Source organism: Musca domestica, unplaced genomic scaffold (genome assembly GCF_030504385.1).
Source record: "Musca domestica strain aabys unplaced genomic scaffold, Musca_domestica.polishedcontigs.V.1.1 2, whole genome shotgun sequence".
NCBI lineage: Eukaryota > Metazoa > Arthropoda > Insecta > Diptera > Muscidae > Musca > Musca domestica.
In genome coordinates, this window is record NW_026712249.1 from 11,045,321 (window position 1) to 11,060,305 (window position 14,985).

General features: G+C 34.6%; 1 protein-coding gene across 1 annotated transcript in view; it reads right to left on the minus strand.

The window, feature by feature from the left end:
* Positions 1-14,745, minus strand: part of LOC101891589 (uncharacterized) — a 217,936-nt gene extending 203,191 nt beyond the window's left edge. The window contains exon 1 of the mRNA XM_020037100.2: positions 14,412-14,745. The gene's annotated coding sequence lies outside the window, so the exon portion shown is untranslated. The remainder of the gene's footprint in view (positions 1-14,411) is intronic.
* Positions 14,746-14,985: the final 240 nt, after the last annotated feature.

Below are 14,985 nucleotides of genomic sequence, written 5' to 3' on the forward strand. Positions count from 1 at the left end.
CACACCAGACCTTGGGTTATTTAAAATATTCGGATGTGTGAAATTTGAAGACAATCGGACTCCTACATCACATTTTATAAGAGTTGTAATTATTCAAACTTTTGACCGAATGTGAGGGAGGTACTTGATGGAGTGGACCGATATTGTCCATTTTCGCACCTGACCTATCACTGATAAAAATATTAGGATTTATAAGTTGAAGCAAAATCGGATTACCGTTTCTCTTTCAAACTTTTGTGGGGAAGGTACCGAAAGGAGTGCACCGATACATCCCATTTTCACACCAAACCTTGGGTTAATATGAGCTATTACATCACATTTTAAAAGAGTTGTAATTATTGAAAATGTTGACCCTTTGTGGGGGAGTAGATTGATGGAGTGGACCGATTGAATTTTCTGCACATGACCTACCACTGATGCAAATATTAGGATTTGCAAATTTGGAGCAAAATCGGATTATCCTTTCTCTTTCTGTGTTATAAAATATTGTTTTAAAAATTTCGACCTATGTAAGGGAGTTACCAAAAGGACTGGGCCGATATTGCCCATCTCCGAACTCGATCTAAGTTTGACAATAATATTACGATGTACCAAGTATGGATTCAGTCGGATACTGGCTTCGAGAGTTATCGTCCGCACCAGACAGACAGACAGACGGACATCGCTAGATCGACACCAAAAAAATCGTTATTTCGATGAGGCACGTTTTGGCCGTATTAAATGCCATATGGTCGATGGTATAAATAACTAAATGACCGATAGTCAACGCCCACACGAAACGGTTGAAGCTAAAATCTTAAAATTGTTCACCAGGGTCAATTTTGGTGCGAAGACGACGGTAAGGGTGGATTTTTTGAAATTCTTAAAATGTACTAAAAATGTAATACTTGGACAATCGGAAGAACCAGAATCCTGAAATTTTTAATGAGAGCATAGATGTATCAAGGGTTTGTGGAAGTTTTTTAATTTCAAATTTTCAAAGCTTTTTGATTACGAAAAAGTCTTAAATGCTACATTTGAGCCAAAACCTTGAAATTTGGTATAAGAATTAAGCTGTACTAAATGGTACTAAATTTGAAACAGTTGGGCTCAGGGTGAACGGCTGAAGCCAGTATTAGTACGTAGGCGTGTGATAAGCCTGAGTTTTTTGGAAATTTTGTAATAAAATGGTGCGAATAATACTTAAATGTACTATTTAAGTCCTTATATTGGACAAACGGAATGAGGTAGAACCCTGAAATTTGGTTACTGGAATTGGGAATGTGACAGTCTCTGATGAAGTGCAGAAAATCCTAACTTTAACCAATTTCGCTACTCTGGTCGATTTGGAAAAATCGTAAGAGTAATATGTCAATAATTCAAAAATTCTCCTTAAAATATCCCCCTCTCCCGTAAATATACCTCCTTCCCTTACGAAGGGATACATTTCTGAAACCCATATTTTGGATATATTTTTTTTATTTATTTTTTTTTTTTTTTTTTTTTGACATCAGTTGGCCCAAATTACCATAAAAAGGATTTCTTTTTTTTCAAAAAAAAAATTTAAATCTTGGATCGCAATGGGAAAAGTTCTGAAATTGTACTAAACTTCTATTATGGCACCATTTTGTATTATGTGAACGGATAGAGCTGAAAACTTGAATTTTGGTATGAGAATCAAGGTTGAAAAGTAAGTTTGATAAATGAAGGTGTTTTTAAAATCTGTACTATGTGTGGGAACTGTAAGTAATGGTTCTAAATTTGGAACAGTTTGGTTTAAGGTGAACGTATGAGGACGGAATTTAGAAATTTTATATAAGGATCCCAGTTGATGGTCGATTTTTGGCGTTTTTGGAAATGTGAACTACAAGTACAAGTACTATATTTGGTACAATTTGTTATGGAATGAACATATAAAGCTTGAAATCTGAAATTTGCTGTTAGTGTGCAGTCTTGACATATGGATGTGATTTCGGAAATATGTACTGTAATTGTACGAAAAGTACTTAATTGTACTATATTTGGTATAAGGTGAAGGGATAGAAAAAAAAATCAGAAATTTAATATTAAGATTACTGCATGATATCTGCATTTGAGATTTTACGGCTGTTTGGGTATGCGTCCTATTTTCGTACGAAATATACTATATATGGCCGTTATTTCTTCGAAAAGTACTAAATGGTTGCAAATTTGGTATTGGGTGAGGTAGTAGGGCTTGAATCCTCGAAGTTGATTTTGACGTCTCAATTTATAACTGGAATTGAGATATGGAAATGATAATCTCTGTTGGTATCTGGAATTGAGATATGGTGGTGGCTTTGAAAAGGTGTTCTATAATTGGTCGAAAAATACTAAGTGGTACAAAAAGGGGTAATGGGTGAAGAGATAGAGCTGGAATGCCGAAATTTAAGATTGAGGTAAATGTTAAGGTCTGCAGTTAAGTTATAGTTGGAATTGTCTACTATAATTGTACAAAAAGTAGTAAAAGGTACTAAAATTTGTGTTGGGTGCAGAAATAGAGCTGAAAAACTGAAATTTTATATTGATATCACAGTTGGTATTTGAAATTATAGGGGTTATTTCGGAAAAGTAATAAATTCAACTAAAATTCATTTTTTTTTAATATAGACCGTATATTCCGAAATTTAGTATTGGTTAGTGTCCGTGATTCAGATATAGAGGTAGTTCCCGAAATGTCTACTATACAGGGTGAGATGAAAAATTGCAACCAACTTCAGACTGCTGTCATTTCTAAGCCACTCATCTGACAGCAACGTCAGCAGAAATGGTTCGAAAAGTAAGGAAGCGACTTGATCAAAACCCACTTCGCAGTGGCCGAAAAATGGCTCGTGAACTGAACACATCGCAATATTCCATTCGCTTGGCCGAAAGTGGTGAACTGCCTCATTTGGTTCTCTCCGACGAGAATGGTGATGGTGTAGGCTACCATAACAGCCGATGGTCGCTTTTCGCTCGTATTAATCGACCGTGGCATCATAATAAATGCCGAATATTACCTCGAAGATATTCTGGAGGGTGTATTAAAGCCTTGGGCACGCAAACATTTTGTCCGCAGACCTTGGACATTCCAACAGGTCTCAGCACCATCGCACTCAGCACGCGCCACCAAAGAATGGTTACAGCTTCCTCGCTTCATTTCCAGCGCACAATGGCCATTAAAATCTCCGGATACCAATCCGTTGGACTATTGTGTCTGGAGTATTTTGGAAAGCAAGGTTGGCACTAAAAAAATACCAAAGTATCGATTGCCGGGAATGGGCCAAAATACCGTAGAGCAACATTCGGGCAGCGAATTCGAACAAATCTAAACTTAAATTAAATTTTTTGCTTAAATCCCATAAAATTTAAAAAAAAAAAGTTAAAATTGTGGCGTTTGACTTTGTTGCAGTTTTTGTTTATTTCACGCTCTATTATCCTTTCCGAAAAAGGAAAAACATGAATAATATATAAAACCTTGGGAGTCCGAACATTTTGTACGATGTATCAAGATTTGAAAACAAATATTGATCAAACTGAATAAATTGTAAATTTCGAGTTCTTTTGAATTGATGCCGAACACGAACTGTGGAAACGAAAAGGTGGAGTTTTTACTGACGAAGTAGCGGGAACTTTCTAGTCTGCAAACCAATTTCACTAAAGGACCTTTGCCATATTACAATCTATAATTCCCATATCCTTGAAATGAAGCTAGCTTTATCATATTCTTCGAAAAATATAAAATTTTCATATACCAAAGCCCCCTTTAAAAAGATTTCCCTCGATTTCATTTCAATTGTATGTATCAAATAAAAACAAAGAAATCCCATTTTCATTTTTTCGTTAGATTCCAGTGTTTGTTTGCTTTTTACTTTTCTATTTTTCTCTCCTCATTTCACCCGTCATTTTATTTCCAGCATCTTTGGCGTTTCATTTCGTTCCACGGCTGGCAGTTCCCAGTGCCAAAGTGTTTGTGTGTAAGTGTGTGCGTTTTTGGCGATTGCCAAAGTAGAAGAATGAATGTAATTGAAATGTAATTTATCACTATTGTGCCAGAATGTGGTTGTTGTTGTTGTTATTGCTGTTGTTGTATTTGGAGGATTTAAGTGTTATTGGATTGCTTTCTTTGCTTGCGATGTTGTGCGGTGTGCGCGCTAGAAGCAAAAGGGATATATTTCGCGAAATATATATTTGTGTCATGGAATGGGTAAAATAAGCAGCGGAGAGAGGAGAAATAAATTTGGGTTAATTTTGAAATAGACTAAGTGGATTTGTAATGTGAGAATTTCTCAAATACAAAATGCATTGAAATTTGAACCACAGAGAGGCAAAATGAAAATTGTATATCAAAGTTGGAAATAACAAGGGTATGCAAGTGAATTTTGACAGGTACTGTGGGAAAATAAAAGAGAAAAAATTCGAATTAAAATCATTAAAAAACCTTTTTGGGGTCCTTAACTAATTCAAATCCAAAGTAGAATAGGACCACTCCAAAGCATAAACTTACGTTGATGATTTTCGTTTACTCAGCTCATTGGCTAGGGATTCCGAAATGTTGTAATCTTCTTAACAAACTCAAGTCAATTGCGAAACCTGAAAATATTTTCAGATTCATTCTGGCGCCTAAGCCACAAATGTCTAAATTCTAGAATGATGATTTTTATGAGTTCGAAATGATCATAAGATTTATATGTCCACTTCTTTTGGATTCCTCAAAACAAACGCTCAACATTATGAAAATTCGTAAATCTATATATTTTTAAATAATTTGTGTTAGTAACTGATGTTCTCGAGAATGCCTGAACCGATTTTGTTTCTGTGAACTGCATCTGGAAAGTGACAAAAACACCAACGTTCTTAACGGTATTGGTCTATGTATGGGTGGTTCATGAGATGCAGGTATTTTTTGTGGACACTGCATTAATTTCGAAACATATATTTATAAAGGAGTGGCTGAATAATTCTAAGCCCAGGCGAAAGGGACTGAAGCTTGAATCTTGAAATTTTACATGTGGGTCAAAGTTTTTCTGTAGGATTGAGATAAGGCTGGGTTTTGGAAATTCGAATTAAAGGAATACCTAAATAACGAAAGGGTCCGAAAAATTATATCCATTGTATTGGGCAAACGGATGGATTTCTAGAATTCTAAAATTGGAACGATGGTCGCTCGTTCCAGATGGGGCAACTGCTGGTGGATAGGGTTAAAATAACGAAGTCGTTGTGGAAATGGGTAATATAGCTATACGAAAAGTACTTATTGGTACCAAATCTGGTATTGTGTGAATGGATCGTGCTCGAAATCAAAAATGTGGCATTAGGGTCTCTGTTTGTGTGTAAGGTTAAGATTGGAGATGATTTTAAAAATTCGTACTAAAAATAGGACACATTTCCATACCACCGTCAAATCTCAAACACAAATATCATCAGCAATCTAAATATCAAATTTCAGAATCGTATCTCGTATCACGTTTGTAACTCTAGAGGCCCTGAAAAAAAATTATTTTGAAAAACACGTTTGTAACTCTAGAGATCATAAGAAAATTTTTATTTGAAAAAACCACGTTTGTGGCTGTAGAGGTTCTGGAAAAATTATTTTTAAAAAATTTCGTTTGTGACACTAGAGGACCTGGAAAAAAATTTATTTTGAAAAATCACGTTTGTAACTCTAGAGATCCTAAGAAAAATTTTACCACGTTTGTGACACTAGAGGACGTAGAAAAATTATTTTAAAAAAAATCCACGTTTGTGACACTAGAGAACCTAGAAAAATTATTTTTAAAAAATCCACGTTTGTGACACTAGAGGACCTGGAAAAATTATTTTTAAAAAATCCACGTTTGTGACACTAGAGGTCCTGGAAAAATATTCTTTGAAAAATCCACGTTTGTAACTCTAGAGGTCCTGTAAAAATATACTTTATGAAATCCCCGTTTGTGACACTAGAGTACTTGATATCCTGGAAAAATATACTTTGAAAAATCCAAATTTTTTGAAAAATCTAAGTTTGTGACTATAAATGACCTGGAAAAATATTCTTTGAAAAATCCACGTTTGCGGCTCTAGAGGCCCTGGAAAATTATTCCTTGAAAAACCCATTTCTGTGGATCAAAGGGCCCTCAAAAAAAAAAATTCTTTGAAAAATCTACGTTTGTGACACTAGAGGACCTGGAAAAATATTTTTAGAAAAAATCCACGTTTGTGACATTGGAGGTCCTGGAAAAATATTCTTTGAAAAATCCACTTTTGTGACACTAGAGGACCTGAAAAATATTCTTTGAAAAATCCACGTTTGTGACATTAGAGGTCCTGGAAAAATATTCTTTGAAAGATCCACCTTTGTGACTCTAGAGGTCCTAAAAGGATATTCTTTGAAAAATCAACGTTTGTGACTCTAGAGGACCTGGAAAAATATTCTTTGAAAAATCAACGTTTGTGACTCTAGAGGACCTGGAAAAATATTCTTTGAAAAATCTAAGTTTGTGACTCTAGAGGACCTGGAAAATATTCTTAGAAAAATCCACGTTTGTGACTCTAGAGGACCTGGAAAAAAATTATTTGAAAAATCCACGTTTGTGACACTAGAAAAAAAATATTCTTTGAAAAATCCACGTGTGTGGCTCTAGAGGTCCTTACAAATATACTTTGAAAAATCCACATTTGTGACTTTAGAGGTCCTTAAAAATATTCTTTGAAAAATCCACGTTTGTGACACTAGAGGACCTGGAAAAATATTCTTTGAAAAATCCACGTTTGTGACATTGGAGGTCCTGGAAAAAATATTATTTGAAAAATCCATGTTTGTGCCACTTGAACGCTGGAAAATTATTCTTTGGAAAATCCACGTTTGTGACATTGGAGGTCCTGGAAAATAGTCTTTAAAAAATTCACATTTGTGACACTGGACGACTTGGAAATATATTTTTTGAAAAATCCACGTTTGTGCCACTAGAGCCCTGGAAAATTATTCTTTGACAAATCCATATTTGTGACCCTAGTGGTCCTCAAAAAAAAATTATTTCAAAAATCTAAGTTTGTGACAGGTCCTGGGAAAATACTTTTTGAAAAATCCACTTTTGTGACATTGGAGGTCCTGGAAAAATATTCTTTGAAAATCCACGTTTGTGACATTGGAGGTCCTGGAAAAAATATTATTTGAAAAATCCACTTTTGTGACATTGGAGGTCCTGGAAAAATATTCTTTGAAAATCCACGTTTGTGACATTGGAGGTCCTGGAAAAAATATTATTTGAAAAATCCACGTTTGTAACATTGGAGGTACTGGTAAAATATTCTTTGAAAAATCCACGTTTATGCCACTAGAGCGCTGGAAAATTATTCTTTGGGAAATCCACGTTTGTGACATTGGAGGTCCTGGAAAAATATTCTTTGACAAATCCATATTTGTGACCCTAGTGGTCCTCAAAAAAAATTATTTCAAAAATCTAAGTTTGTGACATTAGGGGTCCTGGAAAAATATTTTTTGAAAAATCCACGTTTGTGACATTGGAAGTCCCGGAAAAATATTCTTTGAAAAATCCACGTTTGTGACTCTAGGTGTCCTGAAAAAAATTTTGTTTAAAAAATCTACATTTGTGACATTGGAGGTCCTGGAAAAATATTTGAAAGATTCACTTTTGTGACTCTAGAGGTCCTAAAAGGATATTCTTCGAAAAATCACGTTTGTAACTCTAGAGGCCCCTAAAAAAAATAATATTTGAATAATCGTCGTTTGTGCCATTAGAGGTCCTGGAAAATTTTTCTTTGAAAAATCCACATTTGTGACTCTAGAGGTTCTGAGAAAATTTGTATTTGAAAGATCTACGTTTGTGACTCTAGAAGTCCTAAAGAAAAATTCTTTGAAAAATCACGTTTTTGACTCTAGTGTGACTCTGGTCCTAAAAAAATATTCTTTGAAAAGTTTGAATGACTCTAGAGGTCCTTTAAAATTGAAACTAATTTTTATTACATAATTTATGCTTTTTAAGTTTTTGCTATATCCGTCCAAATGGTATAGAAAGTATTAAATTTTTAGTGCATTTTAGTACTTTTCGTATCCTTTTAGTACAAAATATTTTATTATAGCTCTGCAGGTAGTTGAAAACCATTCCTTAAATATCCGGAAATATTACTCATTAGGGCTTCAATATTTCTTGAACAATTCTTAAGAATGTATTCAAAACCCCCAATCTATATCTGATAATCCGTTATTAAGTGAAAAAACCGGGCCGAACTTTGATTACCCTCCACCATTTGAAACGAATTTGGCAATTTTCAAAAAAAAAAAAAAAAAACGTTAAAATTTCAGTTAAAAATCTTAAAAATATCCCATTTAGATGTTACATTAGGGTCTATACGACGACGTGGACCTGCATAGGCAACTTTTGTCATGAGCGATTATAATATTCATTCGGTGAATAATGTCGCTAAAATCATCAAAATACCTAATATCGGGAGGTGCCGGTATATGGGGGCTATACGAAAGCGTGGACCTGCACAGACAATTGTTTGTCATAGGCTGTAGTATCCATTACGAACTTCAAATACCACATTTAAAACATTTCCAATGAATAGGGTAGCTTAAATCACCAAAATACCGAAAATAGGGAGGTATCATTATATGGGGGCTATATCAAAACGATGACCTACATGGGCCATTTTCAATACCAAAGTTCTGCAGACATAATATACATTTGAGTAAAATTTTATTAACCTACTTCATTTCGTTCCGAAGCTATAGTGATTTCCTCGGACGGACGGGCATCGCTAAATCGAGCTAGAATTTTATGCTGATCAAAAATATTTATACCTTGTGGGGTGTAAAATGTATATTTCGAGGTGTTACAAGCCAGTCCCCAAAAATCCAAGATTATATTCCTTATGGTCTCTCATAAAAAAATCCTCCACTTGAATACCCAAATATTTACCAGGCCCATTTATAAGTACATATGGATATATTTACATCCCATGCCCATTTCTTCAAGACAGACAAGCATCTGTCGGCATATGTGTGTTGTGTATGTCTGAAGCAGCTACAGCTGCCGCCGCTACAACACATGGGAGGCAGGCAACTCGGAAGAATCTTCATCAACGACCTTGCCATGTACTCCATCGGCAGGGCAAAAAAAAGCATTCATCTACACGAATGTAATGCAAAGCAAACAGACGAATGAGCTGGGGAAACAAATAATGGCAAGAAAATAGGAAATAGACAAAATATACACAAAAATCAATTGAGAAAGTACCAACAGAGATAAATGTTAAGCAAATGAAAGAATTGGAGGAAAAAAATTGCACAAATTTACCAAAGTTTTAATGAAATTTTTGTTTACACCAAAAACGAGACGAATGTACTCTCATCGCTCTCAATAGAAAAACAACAACAAGAAGAACGGCAACTATTACAAATTATAAACACCCAAATCTAAGAAGGCAACGTAACAACAACAATATTCAAATGGAGAGAAGTACTACCGAAAGAGTAAACGAAATTTGAATGGAGAGAATCTCTATTTATTTGAATGGAGCAATCCTAAACAGTGTTGGCAATTGTGGTGAATTTTCAAAAACAAAACTATAACGTATTTTTGTGGAAAAAGGCAGAATCAAAAAAAAAAACGGGAAAGCATTTTTATAACAACGTGCAATAAAAAATATTACAGGAAAATTCCTGAAGATTATGAAAGTAAATGTTCATAAGTGCGGTTGTAAGATTTAGAAGACTTTCCAAAAGAATTTTAGTTTTATTTAATTCTTTGGTTCCTCTTCTATTGAGCTTACGATCTCGTCACTTGGGTAAAAAAATGTTTTTGTCATAGAAGTTATTTTTAAAATAACTTCTGGGGAGAATATCTCAGACAAAAAACAAGGGAACTGATGAGGATTGGTGGCTCTTTCCGAAACCTAAGTATTCCCTGCCTTACCCCCTGGTAAACAATACCATCGTTCTCCACTAATAAACAAACGTTGTTTTTATAAAAACAACAATAAAGGGATAAAGCCTGACCATTTTGCAACAACAAAATACTACGGTATCCCGAACAAACAAGCTACACTGTTCTGTAAAGCTAACAAGTTAAATAGTATCGGCCGGTTTTTGCCGACAGAGTTATGCATATTCTAACCGTTGACCCTTTATGAGGGAGGTTTCGAAGCAGTTGGCCAAAATTGCCCAATTTGTACCTGACTAAGTCTGATATAAATATTAAAACGTGTTATATTTGGACTATATCGCCTACTTCCTATACTTTATATGAAATATGTGCACATTTTTTGGAAAATGTGGAAATATGCGTGAGGTAACAGATATAGCGTACCGAAATATTCCACTTCATCTAATACAGATAAAAATATTGATACGTGTAACATTTGAAGGAAATCGAAGATTTATATTCAATTTTATGCGAAATCATGAGTTCCGACAAATTATATATTCATATCAAATTTCTGGCTATTCGAAATTTTGACCCTTTGTGGGGGAGGTACCAGAAGGAATGTTCCGATCTCTACCTTCTTTATATTATATTTTGCATTGATAGAAATATTGAGATTTACCAAGTCTGAATGGAATCGGATGTTAATTTCGCGTTTTAGAAGCTAAATGGTAAACTTTACCATCGTTCTCCACTAATAAACAAACGTTGTTTTTATAAAAACAACAATAAAGGGATAAGCCTGACCATTTTGCAACAACAAAATTTTTACCCTTTTTGGGGGAGGTACCAGAAGGAGTGGACTGATATATTCCATCTTCACAGCAGATCTTGTGCTAGTAAAATAATGGGATGTGTAAAAATATGAAGAGAAACTTATTTCGGATTTAATAATTGTTTCTTTATTCGAAACTTTAACCCTTTGAGGAGGAGGTACCACAAGAAATAGTCCGATCTCTATCATCTTTATAACAGATCTTGCGTTGATAGATGTTTTGAGTTGTGCCAAGTCTGAATGGAATCGGATGTTAATTTCGCGTTTTATGATCTTCATGGATATCCAAAATTTTGTCCCTTTGTGGGCGAGGTACCAGAAGGAATGAACGGATATATTCCATCTTCACACCATACCTTGGGTTAATAAAAATATTGTGATGTGTGTAATTTGAGAATAATCGGACAATTACATCACACTTCATACGAGTTATAATTATTCAAAATTTTGACATTTTGTGGGGGAGGTACTTGATGAAGTGAACCGATATTGTCAATTTTCGCGCCTAACCTAGAACTGATACAAAAATTAGGATTTGCAAAGTTGGAGCAAAATCGCATTATCCTTTCTAACGCTGTGCATTTTCTTTGAAAATTACGACCTTTTGTGAGGAAGGTACCAGAAGGAGTGGACCAATATTGCCCACCTTCAAAGTAGATCTAAATTTGATAATAAAATTACGATGTACCAAGTTTGGATCACATCAGATACTCCCTTCGAGTATTCGATCGGTGCTTCTGGCTGGTGCCAGACAGAAAGACAGACGGACATCATTAGATCGACTGAAAAAGGTCTGAAACGGATTTGGTTTAAAGAGACCTAGGGTCTAAAGCCGTTACTACGATGAGCCACGTTTTTTGCCATACAAATTATATATACCCTCTCTAGACATATGGCTGAGGGTATAAAAACGGCTACTTACAATGGTTATCAAATTAATAAAACGTTGATTTGAGTAGCCGATGTTAATCATATCCAGAGGTGAAAATCTCAAGTCCCAGGCCAAAATGTTAGTTCGCGTATGCGGATTAATTCAAGTTTAGCGAAATCTGTCGGATTTTTGGAAAACATTTTCCAGAGGTAGATATGTGTACCCTCATTTCGGGAAAGAATTTTTTTTCTTGGAGACGGACCCGTATGTCAGAATATTAAACCGAATGTTTAGTGAAATCTGTCGAATTTTTGAAAAAAAAAAATCCAGAGGTAGGTACGTGTACCCTAATTTCGGGAAAATATTTATTTATTAATTTTTTTAAGACGTTCCTGGATTTCCTGATATTTAAACTGAAAGTCCTGGTCCAAGATCCGGGATACCACAATTTAAGTATAATTTGAAAGCTAATGATATAACTATATAAAACCTATCCAACAAGTAGTGACATGAGCCCTTATTTAAAAAGGTTCGAGAGTTGTATCAAAATTATATTTTCTTGGAATCAGTTTTTTTAATACGAAAAATATCAAAAAAAGACCCCATTTTGGGAGTCATTTTGCCAAATTATTGTTGACAATATAACCTTTCCAAAATGATGCAATATATGTAATTATCTTTCTTGGATTCAGGGATATGGGCCTTTGAACTCGCACGAGTCGTCTACTTTTTGGATAGGTTTTTATATTAGCTTTGCAATGATACAAAATCAAAATAACAACAAGTTAAAAACCAGTAAATTCGGCCTGACCGAACTTTGAGTACCCTCGACCATTTGAAACGAATTTGGAAATTTTCAAAAAAAAAAAAAAATCCGTTAAAAATTCGGTTAAAATCTTAAAAATAGCGATTATAGCCGTTATATTAGGGTCTATACGACGTGGACCTACATAGGCATTGTTTGTTATAACCCATTACCATATTATAAACGGTGAATAATGTAGCATCATAAAAATACCGAATATAGGGAGGTACCATGGGGGCTATACTAAAACGTGTGCCTGCACAGACACTTTTCTGTCCTAGGCTGTAGTGTCCATTACGAACTTCAATACCAAATTTGAAACAATTCCGGTGAATAATGTCGCTAAAATCAACAAAATACCGAATATAGGGAGGTACCGTTATATGAGGCTATGGCTATATGAAAACGTGGACCTACATGACCCATTTACGAACTTAACCTACTGGCGAAATAATCCTGTGTGCAAAATTTTAGCCTTCCATCTCAATTCGTTCGAAATATAGCGTGATTACAACATACAGACGGATAGTCAGACAGACAGACAGACTTCGAGACAGACATCGCTAAATCGACTCTTACGCTGATCAAGAATATATATACTTTGTTGGGTCTGACATGAGTATTTCGAGGAGTTACAAACGGAATGACAAAGTTAATGTACCCTCCATAGAATGATGGAGGGTATAATAAAAATTTCGAGAGCTTTTACTAAACTAGAGTTGTTCCGAGGTTTCAATTCTTGTATGACCTCCACATATCATTTTAAAATATTTTAAAGGAATCTCCAGCTGTTTTCAAGTGTTTTCAACTATTTTCAGGAAAAAATCCTTTTTTGGTAATTACATCTCATTTGAAATTACATCTCGATTTAAAGTAATATGGTTTCGTTTCAGGAATTGAATTTCCGGAGTGGAAAGGAACTATCGCTGTCAAAAATCAACTATTAAGTATAGCCTATAACAATGTGGAAGAGAGTTGATTGTAAAATCGTGGCGGCCGCTTGTTTTTTAAAAGGTAGGCCGCAGCCGGTTAATTTGGCTCAAAGTTACTGGAAAAATATCACTCTCCCCTTCTTTTCGACAATTTTTTTTTATAAAAATTTAAAAAAAAGAATCTTTGAAATCTTGAAAATCTGAGCCTATTTAACTTTATTTAACTTTAACTTAATTTTCATTTTATTCTTTCAGCCGTATTTGCCCTCAACATTTTCTGTAGCTCATTCTCCAACTCTTAAATTATTTGATTTCAAATTCCTTTGGATATATTGCGATTTTTCAACACTCAAAACTTTTGACATCACTAAAATCTACTAACAGAGCAAAACGATAACTCCCACTACATTCCCCCTCCCCCCACCCTTTCCAACTATTCATAAATTTACTCCAATAAACAATCCATTATTTACTCCCACTTAATGGAGAATATCAAAAATTCTTACTTCTCTTTTCGATGCGTGTTGATGGCTCTTTCTCTCACAATGTTGATGTGCTCTTTTGCTCGCAACTTGTTTATCTCTCAACACTTGACTGTTTTTGTTGTTTTTGCCTTTGGTGGGGGATGGTTGTTTTTCACCAGGAGGAACATAATAATGGAAATTTTGCATTAGAATTTTCATAGAGTTTTCACACACCGACGCACACACACGCACACAACTATGCTCACTTATAATATAACCCATACATTAAGGCATTGCGTTAAATGTTAGCCAAAGTATTCTTGATTTTTGGGCTTTTCTACGTTTGCTGTTGCTGCTTCTTCTTCTTCACGTCTTATTTTCCAGGAAAAGGTATGTAGGAAAAAAAGATGGGAAAAAAGCTAAAAATTATGCGCACATAACACACACAAGAACAAAAAAAAACTATTATATTCTTTCACAGAATTCTATTCTTTCTATTTCTTGATACACAATTTTCAGTTGGCATTTTTATTTATTTTTCCATAGAGAAAATTGGTTAATTTTTTAGGGAAACTTTTCTTTCTCACACTGACACAGAGGATATTTCTCTATTTATTTATTTTTATTGTATAAACACTTTTCACACAGAAATCACCAACCTTTTTTCACTCAAACAAACAACAACAATATTTTTGCTTAAACAATTTGCTTCCAATAAAACACTTTGGGTTGTTTCCGATAATTTTTGTTGTTAATTCTTTTAATTATATTTTTTCAAAGACAGTAGCTTAGTATTTTTCTTTTATTTTGTTTAACGTTACTGCGTTTATTTTTCTGCTTTTTTATTCTTGTGTTACAACAAAAGGAAATAATAAATCGAATGACAAGGAGAATACACGCGCACACGACAAGGACGTCCGCCGTTTGGACGAAAGTCAAAGCCTTGTCTGACAGTCAAATATTGGCCACGAATATCCCATAGCTACCTTTGTAGCCTAGCCGCTGTGTTACAATAACTGCCACTGCTGCAATTGTTGTTCCTTTGCTCTCGCCCTAACAAGAAAATAGTGGGTAATTTCTTTGACGTTCTCTCTCTCGCTCTCACTCTCTTTTTGAGAGTGACTCACTGTGTGATTTTTCTGTGGTGTAGGTGAAAGTTTAAATATCGTTGAAAATGTTTGTATCTAGAAAATTTGTGTTGTTTGTCTCTGGGACGAATTCTCAACCATAAAA